The sequence below is a fragment of the Macrobrachium nipponense genome, chromosome 19, assembly GCF_015104395.2.
Source record: "Macrobrachium nipponense isolate FS-2020 chromosome 19, ASM1510439v2, whole genome shotgun sequence".
NCBI classification, from domain to species: Eukaryota; Metazoa; Arthropoda; class Malacostraca; order Decapoda; family Palaemonidae; genus Macrobrachium; species Macrobrachium nipponense.
In genome coordinates this window covers 58,560,460-58,575,872 of record NC_061088.1, presented here as the reverse complement: position 1 = coordinate 58,575,872, position 15,413 = coordinate 58,560,460, and the positions used below count along the sequence as shown (strand labels likewise).

At 43.2% G+C, this 15,413-nt stretch overlaps 1 protein-coding gene and 1 long non-coding RNA gene across 4 annotated transcripts in view; one reads left to right on the top strand and one right to left on the bottom strand.

Annotated features, from left to right (window-relative positions):
• The window catches only part of LOC135217351 (WASH complex subunit 4-like), a 953,363-nt gene that overhangs the window by 150,063 nt on the left and 787,887 nt on the right, over nt 1–15,413 (top strand). The window lies entirely within an intron of this gene.
• LOC135212963 (uncharacterized) lies at nt 13,463–14,322 on the bottom strand. Its single transcript, XR_010314041.1, has 2 exons — nt 14,137–14,322; nt 13,463–13,864 (listed from the first exon to the last, which is right to left on the bottom strand). It is a non-coding gene; the product is annotated as an uncharacterized LOC135212963 (long non-coding RNA).

Below are 15,413 nucleotides of genomic sequence, written 5' to 3'. Positions count from 1 at the left end.
TTCAGTTTCCGCTGAGACTTTACCTCTTGCTGATTGGTCTTGGCGTCTCTTTGCAGTGAGACCCAACGATCCTTAAGGGCTTTGGTTAAGCCTTGTCGCTTCCGCCTGGACCTCCTTTACCATGAATCAGGAAAGAGGTCTGCCCCCCAGATGTTGGATGAAAGCAACTTATTCGGCTCATGACGAAATAGTTGCTTCCTGGAGGACATGTTTCCGGCAGTTAGTTCTGTCTGTAGCGAACTCAAACATGTCAGACTGGACTGTTTGCGTCAGTGACTTGGTGAGAAGCTTGAAGAGCGGCTCAGAACCGTAAGAAATAGTCGCTACTTCCGTCATTGCCATGGTATTAATGGACCTGGCTAGCCTAGTCTTGGCCTCAAATTCAGCTTGAATGAGGCTGTCCGGAAGCCTAGGCAGCTTATCACCAAACTGATCCATAGCACAGTCTGGCTTGAGGTTTGCCCCGCCGAAGAAAAAGTGTTTGGGCAAATCTTCCCCACAATACTCCGAGTGAAGGGAGCAAAGGAGATGTGGGGTTCTGCTTCCCTTAGCTGTGGCAACGACTCCCCTTCTGGGCCGCTGGAATAGTGACCGTTGCTATTTTGCTGAGAAAGGGAAGAGAGTTCCCTCCTCCATCGTAAAAATGGTGAAGGGACTCTGAAGGCTTGAATTCTCGTATTTGAACAATCCATATCCTCTAAACACCTGAGCCATTCTCTTTGAGCCTGGTCACGTGAGTAGAGGACTGTCTCCTTAGGGACTTTGTCATCTCTAGTCATGCTGCGTCAGTGAGTCTGGCGTAGCCAATGAACGGTGGTTGGAGACCCCTCCGGGTAGAACTCGAAGTCCTCAATCCTTCGAGTACCACACTCCGGAATGGAAATAAGACCGTCATGGAAAGGGGCGTATGACGCCACCCTCCAGGGGTTATTCATAGAGAACGGAGGCAGAGAGTCATGAGGTGGGAGCTGAGCAAGTCCGAGTAGCTAGAGGGGCCTGATTAAGTCCGGCGATGATGTTGTCCTGAGACGTAATCCTGTCGGACAACCGGGAGAACATCTGCTCCATGCTGCTCCTCAGAGAGCCGACCAAGTCTCCCATGTGTTTGCAACAGGTCCAGCATTTGGGATCCAAAACCGGAGCTGCTGCGGGAGGTGGATGGGTTAACTTGGAACAGGTACCAAGGGGAGAGGGAGAGACTGCTGGCTCAGCCGGAGTACGTGGCCTCTCCTTGGAAGACCTGCTCTTTGAGGATTTGGAGCTTGAAACAGAAGCTCTAGACCTCTCTGCTCCGGGGTTTGCAGCCGGAGACTTACGAGACGTTGACGCCGACGAAGTCTTTTTGGACGACGACGACATCTTTTTGAGGGTTTTTACAACCTTCTGGCCCTTAACCTTAGGTCTTACTGAAGCATCGGGTGAAGTATAAAGGAGCTCAGCTCCTGTAAAGCCTTGGAAGGAAGCTGGAGAATTAGCAGGAGTAGAAGACCCAGTGGCGCCCAAGGGAAGCCCTTGGGCGTCCAACGTACCTACCTCGACCAACAGGTCGTCACACCTACCATGGGCTCTATATTCAATCAAGTCGCGACGTCCGACGAGATATCTTGGCCTGGTTCGCCTTTATCGAAGCGGCGAGCTTGTTGGATGAATCGGCCGCCATAGTCGGGGCTGCCTCTGGTTGGGGCCGGGTTCGACGTAACCCGTCGGAACCTTGCCGCCGGGGAAGATTAGGACAGCCAACCTATTCTCTAGAATGTAGGGCTGTCCCTTGGCGGCGTTCTTCCCTTCCCCCCCCCCCGAATCCACCGACCCAAGCCCTCAGGGTTGCCAGAGCGGTATCTCTAACGGCGGGAGCCTGGAAGAGAGGGCGTTCATTAGTTTTAAGTTTAAACTTAAGATTAAAACTTAAGTAATAATAGGCTTAGTCTAAAGACATAGGGGATGTACCATCCATATAAAAAGAGTTTAAGCTTAAAAGATAATTAAAATTAAACTTAAGATCTAAAACATTTATTGGAATTACCGAACGGAGTTGGGAATACTTACCCCGTCTAAGAACTGACTCACGAGATCGTAACATATGGTGCAGGTTTCGTGGAACCAGACCTGCAGATTCCCGTGCGGAGTCGCGCATGGAGCGTGGACCTGCAGACTTCATGTCCACAGGGGTCCTGGAGCATGGCGTTGCATCCTGGATGCTCACGTTGGTGGTCTGTAAGTGAAAAGATACATGAGTACCCTCAAAAGACATCACTTACAGGCTAATAGAACTCCGCTGCATGCCGGAGCGCGAAAAAATTTTTGGGCATAACCCCTCCCTTACCGCCTGAATAGGCTATAACCCCAAACCGGAAAGGGGGGTCCGGTGTGACAACGTGGGTAAGGGAGGGACTCGGCTTAAGCTAGCTTAAATTAAATTAACTTATGATAGCTTAAGAAATAAACGCAAAAACCACTTACAGCCATAATGAGCAACTAACGTACCAGGAATAATTCCGGTGCGGCGGCCGGTCGTTATCGTGTCGCGAATTATCAGCGAGCACGGGACTGGTTTAGAAAAGAACCAACTGTACGCCTTGATGTCCGCCCGCAAGGGTGAACTGGCAACCTTCCACGTGATTGACGGAGCTCCGGTAAGATAAAAAGCACCAACAATCCGGGAAGGAGCGAGAGGGCGAAACAGACTCGAGCAAACAACGGGGCAACGGAGTAACAACGGAGGGGGAAGGCCAATCCCCCTACCTAGCCACCCCAGCGCACCGTGAAGCAAGAGAACGGTCAAGTCCAGTCCTGGTCTGTCCAGTCTCCCCTACTCCCTCCGCCTAGGAGAGAGGGAGGGACAGGCACGGGATGAGGCGAGCGAGGAGGACCCCCTCCCCCCGGCTCTATGGGAGAGCGGGAGGAGGGTAGGGTGACTGGACGGGCGCCTGGCTGCTTCGCGATCACATGGTGACCACAGAGCGGTAACATAAGAAAACACATCAATAAACATAGCCTAGGTTAAAGCAACCAACTAATCAGTGAGATGCTATAGAGAAGCAACAAAACTGATGAGAGGAAGCAATAAGCTGGTGGGGACCATGAAATACATGACCTAGGCTACATAATATGCCAGACGCCGTAGGCTAACCTAAAATACATAAAATTACTAAAATTAAATAAAAATGAAAGCAAGAAAGTAAATTATTAGGAGAAAAAATCCAGGAGTGTACGACTAACCCGAAAGAAAGTCTACCACTCAAAGCTAGCCGGGGCCGATACTAAGAGCTGTGGCTAGGGTCTGGATGGAAAATTGCCTACGCAAGGAAAGAAGACATGCATGCATGACATAAACCAAGTAGGCTGGACCCCTAACATAATATAGATAACTAGCAATAGAGCGTAAGGTAACAAGGGAAGGTTCTAGGTATGGAAGACCAAGAACGAACCCGCCACGAGGCAGAACAATGCCGCCATGCTTCCGACCAAGAGCCAGTATTTATACCTAAAAAACGGCAAATACTGACTCAAAGCTGGAACAAACCAAATAGGAACCTTAACAGATTACTTAACTTAGCTGCTGCGATGGCTGAACGCTCCATATCTAGTTAAATCCTCGTAAGGGGCACAAAAAACACAGAGAATAAAAAAGTACGTGTTGTACACAGTGCGCTAACTGAAAGGATGGCCACCAGAGGCGCAGCAGTCGGCAGCGTGGGATGGAGTAGTAGTAGTTGCTGCCCACTCTGTGGGTCGGCTCCCCTCTTGTGGGGGTTTTGTCGTAGGAGATTTCTATTGGTAAGTGGTTCGTGGTAGTGGTCTCACTCGCCTTAGTGTTCATACCGACGCCCTCTTAGAGGGTGAGCAAGTCAGTAGTACTGACCTTTTCTTTATTTTATTTATTCTCTGGTATGTGTTAGTGCATTTACCTTAGAAATAATGGATTAAAGGGATATTTCGCGCAGCGACACGAACTGAGCCCAGAAATAGATTTTTCCTTACGTCAAAATCCCTTTTTGATTAATACTGTATTAGTAAGTTTAATAAGTTTAAATGATATCACATAATAAAAATAATAATTATCTCTCTCTCTCTCTACTACAAAGATGTATATTTTTTTGTATGATAAATAAATGATTTATTATTTTCAAATATTAATATTAATTTATACAGCAATAATATCAATTCATTAAAGAAAATGCCATAGTGAAATAGTAAGATTTTAGCTTATAAATTTAAAAAATTATGGAAGAATGAAGGAAATCCCAGTCAGATTCTTTCTCTAACTCAAGGTACTAAAACTCAGATATACGTATCAAGTTAAGTGACCGGAGGGGGAAGGAGCTGATTTGTGGCTGCCATCACGTGGGCATGAAATTTCCAACCCCCCCCCCCCTCTCTCTCTCTCTTCTCTCCTTCTCTCTCCTCTCTCTCCTCTCTCCTCTCTCTCTCTCTCTTTTCTTTTAACTGAGATGAGAGATTTTTTATGGTACATAATATGGCCGTAATATGTTTATTAATATTTTCAAATAATAATAATAATAACTGTAGGTTACAAAAATCATATGTGAAAGTATTTTACAAATACTACGATAATATCTCTCTCTCTCTCTCGTCTCGTCTCTCTCTCTCTCTCTCTCTCTCTCTCTCTCTCTCTCTGCTTTAAAGCTGTATGAATATAAATTCATTAAAGAAAATACTAAAGTGAATTAGCAAGATTTTAGTTTATAAATAAAAAGAATTACGTAAGAAGAATGAAAGAAATGCTCATTACCCCGCATCTCTCTCTCAGAATTCAGTAGCAAGCCGAGTTGGCTGGGGTCCAACAACTGTGCTGCCATATCTTACGATAATGTAAACTCTCTCTCTCTCTCTCATCTTTTACTGAGATGAGAGAATTTCTATGGTACATGTGTATGTTTATTAATATTTTTGCATAATAATAATAATAGTAATGTAACTATATTCAAAATTCATATGTGATAGTATTTTAAAGAAGTACAATAATCTATCCACTTCACTCTTTTAAATAAGGACAACCCTCTCTCTCTCTCTCTCTCCTCTCTCTCTCCTTCTCTCTCTCTCTCTCTCTCCCTCTCTCTCTGCTATTGGCTGTTTATATATTTCTAATGGTAAAATGTTTAAGATTACTTTAAAATGATATTAATAATACCAATTCAATGGTATATTTGATGTAGGATAATACTTTTAAATAGACATTTGGTATTTGTGACTTCACATTTCCATTGTTCCATTGTAAAAAGAAAATGGATGTCTCAATAGTAACAGTATGAAAGAAAAACGTGCATGACTGAACTACTTTATGGGGGGACTGAATTATTTTCACATACGTAACTAAGTCATTCAGTACGTACATAGTATGTATTTATGTATAAACATAAAATGTAAGATTTACTTTAAAATAGTATTAATAATATTTCAAAGATTAATATGAACCATAATAGGATATTTTATGTATATTTGATGAAGGATGGTCTTTAAGGGATACTTTGGTATTTGCATGTTTAGGATAGGGGTTTATGAGCATTTTTAGAGGGGGTTCCAAACATTCGCGGATTTTAACTATTCGCGGGGGGGTCTGGTACACATCCCCCGCGAATATGGGGGGACCACTGTACAGTCCAATCGGACTTGTATGAGTTTGCGGTTGCGAGGGTCAACTGTAGAAAGCATGTCCTCCAGGAAGCAACTATTCGGCATGAGCCAAATAAGTTGCTTTCCTCCAACGTCTGGGGGGCGGACTTCTTCCCGGAGTCAGCGGTTAAGGAGGTCCTGAACGAGGCTACGAGACTCAACCAGAGTCTCAAAGATCGTTGGGGCCTCTCCGCCAAGAGGAAACAAGACTCGTCTGCTTTGGGTAAGAAGCTGAAAAAGTCCAAGAGGTTTCAACCTTACCAGAAGAAACCTCAGCACTTTGTTCAGTCTGTCTCAGCTGTCCCAGTCACCCAACCAGGACAGGCTTCCACGTCGAAGGGCCAAACTCAACCTATCCTCCTGATCTCACCTCAGGCTCAGCCATCCACATCTTACGCTGTCTCCCTGGCGTTCAACCAAGTGTATGAAGGCCAGGCCTTTCAGCACTTTAACCGATTTGCCAGGGGGAGTAGAGCCAGAGGAGCCTTTTGTCAGAGAGGATCAGGGAGAGTTATTAACAGAGGCAAGCACTTCCGTGGAGGCCGTGGAGCTCACCCAGCACAGCAGCAGTGAGATCTCCAAGGTAGGAGGGAGGCTGTTCCTCTTCCGGCATCGGTGGGGGTTCAGCAAATGGGCACAAAGTATTGTGTCAAAAGGTCTGGGTTGGAGTTGGATCAAGGGCCCCCCTCCACCCAGACCATTCCTTCAACTTCCATCGAAGGAATTGACAGATTATGCGGAGGAACTCCTTCTTCAGAAAGGAGCAATATCGAGAGTCAAGCATTTAAAGTTTCAAGGTCGCTTGTTCAGCGTGCCAAAGAAAGGCTCATTAAAAAGAAGAGTAATCTTAGACTTGTCCCAGTTAAACTTATCCATTCGCTGCAACAAGTTCAAAATGCTGACCATCTCGCAGGTACGGACCTTACTTCCCCGTGGGGCCGTCACCACCTCTATCGATCTTACAGACGCAGACTATTATATCCCAATAGCGAGACACTTTCGCCCTTACCTAGGCTTCAAGCTAGGGGACCAGACATTCTCATTCAAAGTGATGCCCTTCGGACTGAATGTAGCTCCCAGGGTATTCACAAAACTAGCGGAAGTAGTCGTTCAACAACTGAGGTCGTTGAACCTTGACGATTGGTTGATCTGGGCACCAACCGTCGAGGAATGCTGGAAAGCCACAAAGAAAGTAATAAAGTTCCTGGAGTATCTGGGGTTCCAGATAAACAAAGGGAAATCAAGACTCACTCCGGAGTCTCGATTTCAATGGCTAGGCATCCAATGGGATTTATCCTCCCACAATCTGTCAATTCCAGTAGCCAAGAGAAAGGAAATAACGAAGTCAGTAAAGAAATTTCTAAAGTACAAATATGCTTCAAGGAGAAACCAGGAAAGGATCCTAGGTTCCCTACAGTTTGCCTCAGTAACAAACATCTTGATGAAAGCCAAACTGAAAGACATAGGCCGGATCTGGCGCTCAAGAGCAAATGTCAGATCTCGGGACAAGTTGTCAGCAATTCCGCAAATCCTTCGGGACCATCTGCATCCCTGGACTCAAGTGAAGAATCTGTCCATGTCGGTACCTCTTCAATATCCTCCTCCGGTAATAACTATCCATACAGACGCTTCATTAAGCGGTTGGGGAGGGTATTCTCAGTTCAAGAAGGTTCAAGGAACTTGGTCACTACAGTTCCGCCAGCTTCACATAAACGCATTGAAGCCATGGCAGTGTTCCTGACCCTGAAGAGGCTCCTTCCACCAAAGAACTCTCATGTAAAATTGGTTCTGGACAGCACAGTAGTAGTAAACTGCATCAACAGGGGAGGTTCCAAATCAAGACATCTAAACCATGTCATGATAGCCATCTTTTCCCTGGCGGACAAGTTCAAATGGCACCTCTCCTCCACCCACCTAGTGGGAGTAAGGAATGTGATAGCAGACGCTCTATCCCGGTCAGTTCCCCTGGAGTCAGAATGGTCTCTGGACAACAGTTCGTTCCAATGGATACGCCGGAGTGTCCCAGGTCTCCAAGTCGATCTCTTCGCTTCTCAGGCGAACCACAAGCTTCCATGCTATGTGGCTCCCAACCTGGACCCTCTGGCATATGCCACAGACGCTCTGTCCATAGACTGGAACCAGTGGAAGAAGATTTACATCTTTCCTCCAGTGAATCTTCTTCTGAAAGTTCTGAACAAACTCAGGACTTTCAAGGGACAAGTGGCACTAGTAGCACCGGACTGGCCGAAGAGCAATTGGTATCCCCTGCTTCTGGAATTGGGTCTTCGCCCTCAACGGATTCCCAATCCCAGGCGCTCTCAGTCAGTACAAATGAAGACTGTGTTCGCTTCCTCAGGAATTCTCAAAGCCCTAACTTTATGGACTTTATGAAGTTTGCGGCCAAAAAAGATGCAGGTATAGATCCCCAGAATATCCTTTTCCTGGAATCAGATAAAAGGGATTCAACTTTGAGGCAGTATGACGCTGCAGTTAAGAAGTTGGCATCTTTCCTGAAGGAATCAAACATCAAAATCATGACTATCAATTCAGCTATATCCTTTTTTAGGTCCTTGTTTGAAAAAGGATTAGCAGCTAGCACTATTACTACAAATAAATCAGCATTGAAGAAAATCTTTCAAATGGGTTTTAACATAGACTTAACAGACTCCTATTTTTTGTCTATTCCCAAGGCTTGTGCTAGACTTAGACCTTCTGTAAGGCTTACTTCTGTGTCATGGTTTTTGAATGATGTCCTTAAGTTGGCTTCAGATACTGACAACTCAACTTGTTCATTTATAATGCTCTTAAGAAAAACATTATTTTTGCTAAGCCTGGCTTCAGGAGCTAGAATTTCAGAACTGTCGGCTCTGTCCAGAGATACGGGTCATATAGAATTTCTCCCCTCAGGAGAAGTTCTACTCTCCCCAGATTGCAGCTTTCTAGCTAAGAATGAGGATCCTTTATTGAGGTGGGAACCTTGGAAAGTCATTCCTCTTCCTCAAGACTCTTCTCTTTGTCCAGTAATGACCTTATGAGCCTTTCTGTCTAGGACATCCTCCTCCTCTTTGGGTCCCCTCTTTAGGAGAGAAAAGGGTGGCACTTTATCAATTAAAGGCATAAGACAACAGATCCTCTACTTTATTAAACAAGCAAACCCTGAATCTTTCCCTAAGGCACATGATGTCAGGGCAGTAGCCACCTCAATTAATTATTTCCAACACATGAATTTCGATGACTTGAAAAAGTATACTGGATGGAAATCGCCGACAGTGTTTAAGCGACACTATTTAAAGTCCCTAGAATCTCTAAAATTTTCAGCAGTGGCAGCGGGAAACATAGTTTCCCCTGACTCTGCCCAGTAGTATAGTTGAAGATCCAGATCTCCTTTCTGCCTGCCTCACTTAACATTTCGTCCACCCTATCATCCTGCTCTACACTTCGCCTTTAGCCTTAGCTGCTCATATGAATGGCTTAGTGGTGTGTCCCTTATTTTTTTGTTAGGGTCACCCACAAAAATGTTTGTATATAGATAACCTTACGAGTGTGGTTCCCTTATTTTTATGCTAGGGTCCCACACTCTCATCTCACAATGGTTTGATACTTTGTGGAATTTCAATAATTGTGTATATAAAATTTATTTAGTGTGTTGCATTATTCTATTGTTAACTTTACACACACTGTCATATATTGATACGTTCATGCTCTGTAACATTTTATATGTATTTTGTAACAATATTTACATAGTTATAAGATATAATTACTTTGAATTATCTCCTATTTAGAGATTGCCTGAATATGTTTATTCCTTGGAATTACCATTTTATATCCATGTCCTCTTATTTAAATTATAGTATTGTAGATGTTATTTTTAGTTTTATTTGAGACCCTCTTAATTTTTCTCCAATCTTGTGCTATTTCTCTGGTACTATTTCACGCAGCGACACGAACTGAGCCCAGAAAAAGGATTTTGACCTAAGAAAAATCTATTTCTGGGCGATTGGTTCGTGTCTACCAGTGAAATCCCACCACTGCCCTGCCCTGCCGCCCAAGATTGCCTGCTAACTTCAGGATGGCCACCAGAGGCGCGGTGATCGGCGTGGCGTCGGTTGTAGTAGTAGTAGTTGCCGCCTCAACCTGTGGGTCGGCTCTCTCGTTGAGAATTTTGATAAAGGAGATTTCTAAATGGCAAGAAGTTCGTGGTAGTGGTCTCACTCACCCCAGTTACCATAGCGACACCCTTCTTTTATTTTGGCTGAGCGAGTCAGTTATACTGACATCGTCTTTGGTTTGTTTTTTCTCTGGTATTTGTTAGCTAATTTACCTTAGAAATAATAAACTAAAGGATTATTTCACTGGGCGACATGAACCAATTGCCCAGAAATAGATTTTTCCTACGTCAAAATCCTTTTTTTAAGGAAAAACTGTACAAGAGGTGTTAGTAGTGCTTGTGTGCCTGTTGAAAAAAGTGCAGTGACAGCAAATGGTAGAGAACTTAGGATGTATGCTGATATTATATCTGAAAGTTTCTTCATTGTTTCCTGTTATGACCTCATGAGAATGGTTTTTATGTGATGAAACAGTCTTTTGAAGACAGTCTTCCAAAACATTTTCATCATTCTTTACGTATGTTATGTTTCAGAGGTATGGATTTTTCCACATTGTTATCCTTTGACTTCAAATGCATTTGTTCCTACAATAATACAAATTGTCATATTATGTATAGATTACCAGGGGGGGGAAAAGTTGGTCCAGACATTAATGCTTGGTATCAAGGTAGTTAACCAACAGCAAGGGTGTGTCCCGTTGTTCTAAACTACACAAGTACTTTAGATATGGTCTATACAATAGTATAATTCTAAAATACATACCTGTGCAGCAAGTATAATTTGAAAATAATTTTACCACATCAGAAAATATCAATATACTTAAAATGTAGGCACAGATCGATGCACAAAGTTACGTAGGCCAAAGAAAACATGCGTTGGAAGGGTAGGGGATACGTACTACTGAAGAATAACAGTCGTCAGCTGGTGTACATAATTTTGCAAAATGACTTTGAAATTATATTACATTCATACTCGTACATACGAAAGTTCCTACGTACGACGTACGAAAAATCCAGGTTACGAAGGCGAAGACGAAGATTTTTTTGCTTCTGTGTATGAAAATAATTCAGGTCGCGAAAGGGTGTACTGTAAAGTCTGAGATTCGCCCGGGCCGCCGAGAACAATTTTAAAACTCGCGTGCCACCAACTCATCAGACTCGCCACCATCCTCCTGCTCTCCCATTGGTTCCTGATGCTAGTTGCCGCTGTAAGATCCTGCTCTCCTATTGGTCAGCATCTATCCCATCATGCATCTACGTAAGGGAGTTCGTCAACCATTTCATTTCGGCAGCATTATCGTACACACGTGAAATTCGTTGGTTCACGTAGATTTTGTTCGTTAACGTAAATTTGTGTTAGTGATTTCGTAAAGTTTAGTGTTAATGTTTTCTGCCATGTTTTAGTGTGTTTCGTAAAGTTAAGTGTTCATGATTTCTGCCGTTTGTGCTCCTCCTCTGTCGTCACTTTCGGACCTCGCCTCACTCGAAACGAAAGGTTCCACATTTTACTACATATGTACGTACAGTATTTCTTGTACCCTGTACACTAATACACTTTATTTACAGGTGCAGTAATGGTTAGGTTAGTTATTGAATGGTCCAAATTTATGCATTTCTTATTGGTCAATTTAGCTTTATTATAAAATTTACTGTGGTGTTTATGTAGGGTTTGGAACGAATTAGGCAATTTACATGTAAAAAGTAGTTCTGGATACGAAAAAATTAGGTTACAAAGGCCGCTTCGGAACAGATTAATTTCGTAACCTGAGGCACTACTGTAGTACGTTCTGGGTTGATATTTTGAGGTATGTTTTTGTTTGAACTGTAAAGTTTTGGTGATGAACTGTTAAAATAGGCAGTTAGAGTGTTTCCCCATGTATTTGCGGTGGGTACATACCAGACCCCCCCTGCAATTAGTTGAAACCCCTATAAAAAAACTTAAAACCGCTTATTTTGTTAGTTAAAACTAGAAAAACCCACAACAAATTTTATACCTTGTTTTTTAAGTTTTATCAAAAAGCGCATTTTATGATGAAATTGATAAAAAAAACAGGAATTTATGGATATTTCTCATAGAAAAATACTGCGAATATCCCTCAAATAATGGGTAGATATGTTCTGAAGAGAAATATGCAAATGCCGAGAACACCAATAACAGTAGTAGGAAAGTATTGTAATGTAAGGTTACTTTGGTTTTTTGAAATGAAGGATTTGGGTGTATTTTTATTTTTAATATATTGTGTTAACATGATAATTTGAAATATATTTTTGTTTTAACTGGAAGATTAAATAGTAAAATGTTATAATAGACAGTTGCATATAAACATTTTAATTTAAGGGGTACTGGGTATTTGGCAGTTATATAAGCCAGTTATAAGCATATTAAGAGGCATCCCCCCGTATCCGTGGGGGATGCGTACCAGACCCCCCGTGAATAGTTAGAACCCGCGAATAGTTGGAACCTCTATAAAAACACTGAAAGCAGCCTATTTTGTTAGTTAAAACTCAAGGAAACCCACTAAACATTTTTATACTTGGTTTTTTTAATAGTTTTATCACAAAAAAAGGATTTTGACGTAGGAAAAATCTATTTCTGGGTGATTGGCTCGTGTCGCCCTATGAAAGGATCCTTAATATCATTCTTTCTAGGCAAAATTAATCTAAAATTACCAGAGAAGAACAAAATTAAGAAAATGTCAGTAAAACTGACTCGCTCACTCTATAAAAGAAGTGTCGGTATGAGAATAGGGGCGAGTGGGATCACTACCACGAGACATTCACCATTTAGACCTTCCAATCAAAATCCCCACTAGAGAGAGCTGATACTAACGGGTGATGCGGCCGCTACTACTATTACTAGGGACGCCACGGCCAGCAGCGCCCCTAGCGGTCATCCTTAATCTATGAACATCTTGTCCTGCAGGGAGGGCAAGCAAATACAGGGTGGGTTTCATAGGGCGACACGAGCCAATCACCCAGAAATAGATTTTTCCTACGTCAAAATCCTTTTTCTGGGCTCAGCTCGTGTCGGCCTATGAAAGAGTACCAGACAAGACAAGATGGGTAAAAAAGGGCAACAAATGAAAATCAGTTGTAAAAAAGAGGGATATAATATAAGTGAATCAGGTATATTACAGAATATAACTAAGTACTTAAAGCTAACTTATTCTAAACAATGACATAAAAGACAGCCAATAATATAAAGTACTTAAAATTAACTTATATTAAACAAAGTAATATACAATAATGCAATGCAATTTAACAAATAGATTCACTTAAATAATGTATTTACATAATATACAAACACATTGTGTCCTACCCTAGCATAAAAATAAGGGTAGGTACACTGAAGTACATTATAAGTAGGGTGATGTGTTCACGACCCGGACAGTAAAATGAATAATATTCATAAAAAAAAAAATTATAGAGCTACAGGAGAGATTTTGTGCTTAAAAGAAAGCTTAACTAATTCCCCATCTATGTTATGAGTTTCATATCTGTAGATATCATAGTATTGGTTTTACAGCCGTTTTTAAAATCCAGAATTCTCTGTCCGGGTCGAGACCGCGTGTTCACGACCCGGACGGGGTTGTGTCTCAACCCGCGGACGGATGTTTTTTTTTTTGGTCCACCACCAAAAACACACTTACACCAATGTTTTTATATTGTTTTTAACTAAGAACATCCAGAACATGACACTGAAAGGTGGAATAAAACAATTGGTAGCAAAATCTCAATTTAATAAAAAAATATGGTAGCAAAATCTCAATGTAATAAAAAAATATATATGTATAAAAACTATAAAAACTAATGACTAAACTAATTACTAAACTAATGCATATTAAAGCCCCTCAAGGGAGGGAGGACCTTGATGAGCTTTGCTTGTCGTTGGGTGGTCCCCGTGCTGACTGTAAGGACCCCCAACACCCTGCTGCGGTCGACACTGTCGACATCCCCGATGGCTGGGAAGTGGAAGGTGTCCTTCAGCAAGGGCGACTTGATCCTCAAGAAGTCCAACTCCAGCCGGCCGTCTGTCTCCAGGGAAATGACCTTGCCCACAAAGTGGACAAGGTCCTCAGACCTCTTCTTCTGGAAGACAAGCTGCACCAGGACAAAGTCACCCACCTGGGGGAAAAAAAAATGAAAAAAAAGAATTAATATGGAATGAATGAATAAGGAATTTGGCTTTAAAAAAATGAAAAAAAAGAATTAATATGGAATGAATGAATAAGGAATTTGGCTTTAAAACCAAGCACTGGGGAATCAAAGGCCATTCAGCTAGGCTACTAAATTTGACAATTAAATAGAAATTTTCTTTTAGACTTGCTTATGCAATAGATGACATAATCTAGGCTAGGATAGGCTACAATTTGAAATATTAAAAAAAAGTCCCTCACCTCTGGCTCCTTCTGGACGAAAGGATAGGAGGCAGCATCATGCTCAAGGTCTTCTGCGAACTCATCTGAATATTCAGATGAGTCGTCACACAGTGCAGGATTGTCGGCAGCCTCCTCATCACTGCTGCTCGCCTCAACTGCCTCAGACCTCCTCCTCTTTGCTGCCTGTCGTGCCTCCTGCTCTCTCTTCTTTCTCCTCCAACCTCCGCTTCTTCTCCTCTCTGACTGCTTTCTTCTCACTCCCTTCTCCCGCAGCTGGCCAAGAGCCTCCTCATCCTCAGTCAGGATGCAGGCGCGGATCTTCTTGCGCCCTCTGGCAGGAGGGCGGGGAGGAGCCTTCGGGTAGGGCTGCACAGCTTCGGGAGTGATGTCAAGGTTTGAAGGAGATGAAGGTGTTGGAGTTGGAGTCCGCCGAGGTTGGGGTGCTGCTTCAGGAGTGCTAGCCGCTGAAGCAGAGAAGGCTGGTGACATCCTACCTATTCCAGATGGTCCAGGCTGAGGTTGGTCAGGCTCCGATGAACATGGTGTCAAGGGTGCGGCAAGAGTTTGTGGCAAATGATCATCATCATCATCAGGAGGGGCCTGCTCTGTGACTTCTGCCCCAAGAAACGCATCATCTGGAAAGATGTTGCGGTTGACGGGAAAGATGCCAGTAGCGCGAAACCCATTGGTGATGTTGGTGACATTACAAACCTTGTCCCAGGCCTTGCACGCCATCTCTGGCAACATATGTTCCGTAATGGGCACGTGAGGGTTTGAGAGCTTGAAATCGTCCTGAATTGATCGCAGGACAGACTTGAAGGGGCCAAAGACACTTACATCTAATGGCTGGAGTTTGGCTGTAGTATGAGGTGGCAGCGTGACAATTACGATGCCATGCTGTATCGCATACTCAACTGCATGAATGCTCATGTGACACTCGGCATTGTCCATTATCAGCAGTATCTTATTCTCCACTGAAGAATAAGACACCTTATGGAGATGCTCGAGTGTCTGCACGAAACGCTCATGGTCCATCCATCCAAGTTAGCCTGCAAGAGCACTGTGGTTCCAGGAGTAGTCCTCTCTGAAAATCAGCATTCATCTTCTTTCGTGCGATGATAAACACTGGAGGGAAACCATGCCCTGCAGCATTAAACAATCCCCACGAAAGTCATATGATTGCCTCTCTCCCGAGCAACCTGCGAAGCAACAGGACGACCTCTCTCGCAAACAACCTTACATGGCTTCATCACAGTGGACAAGCCACTCTCATCCAAGTTGAAGATCCTGGCTGG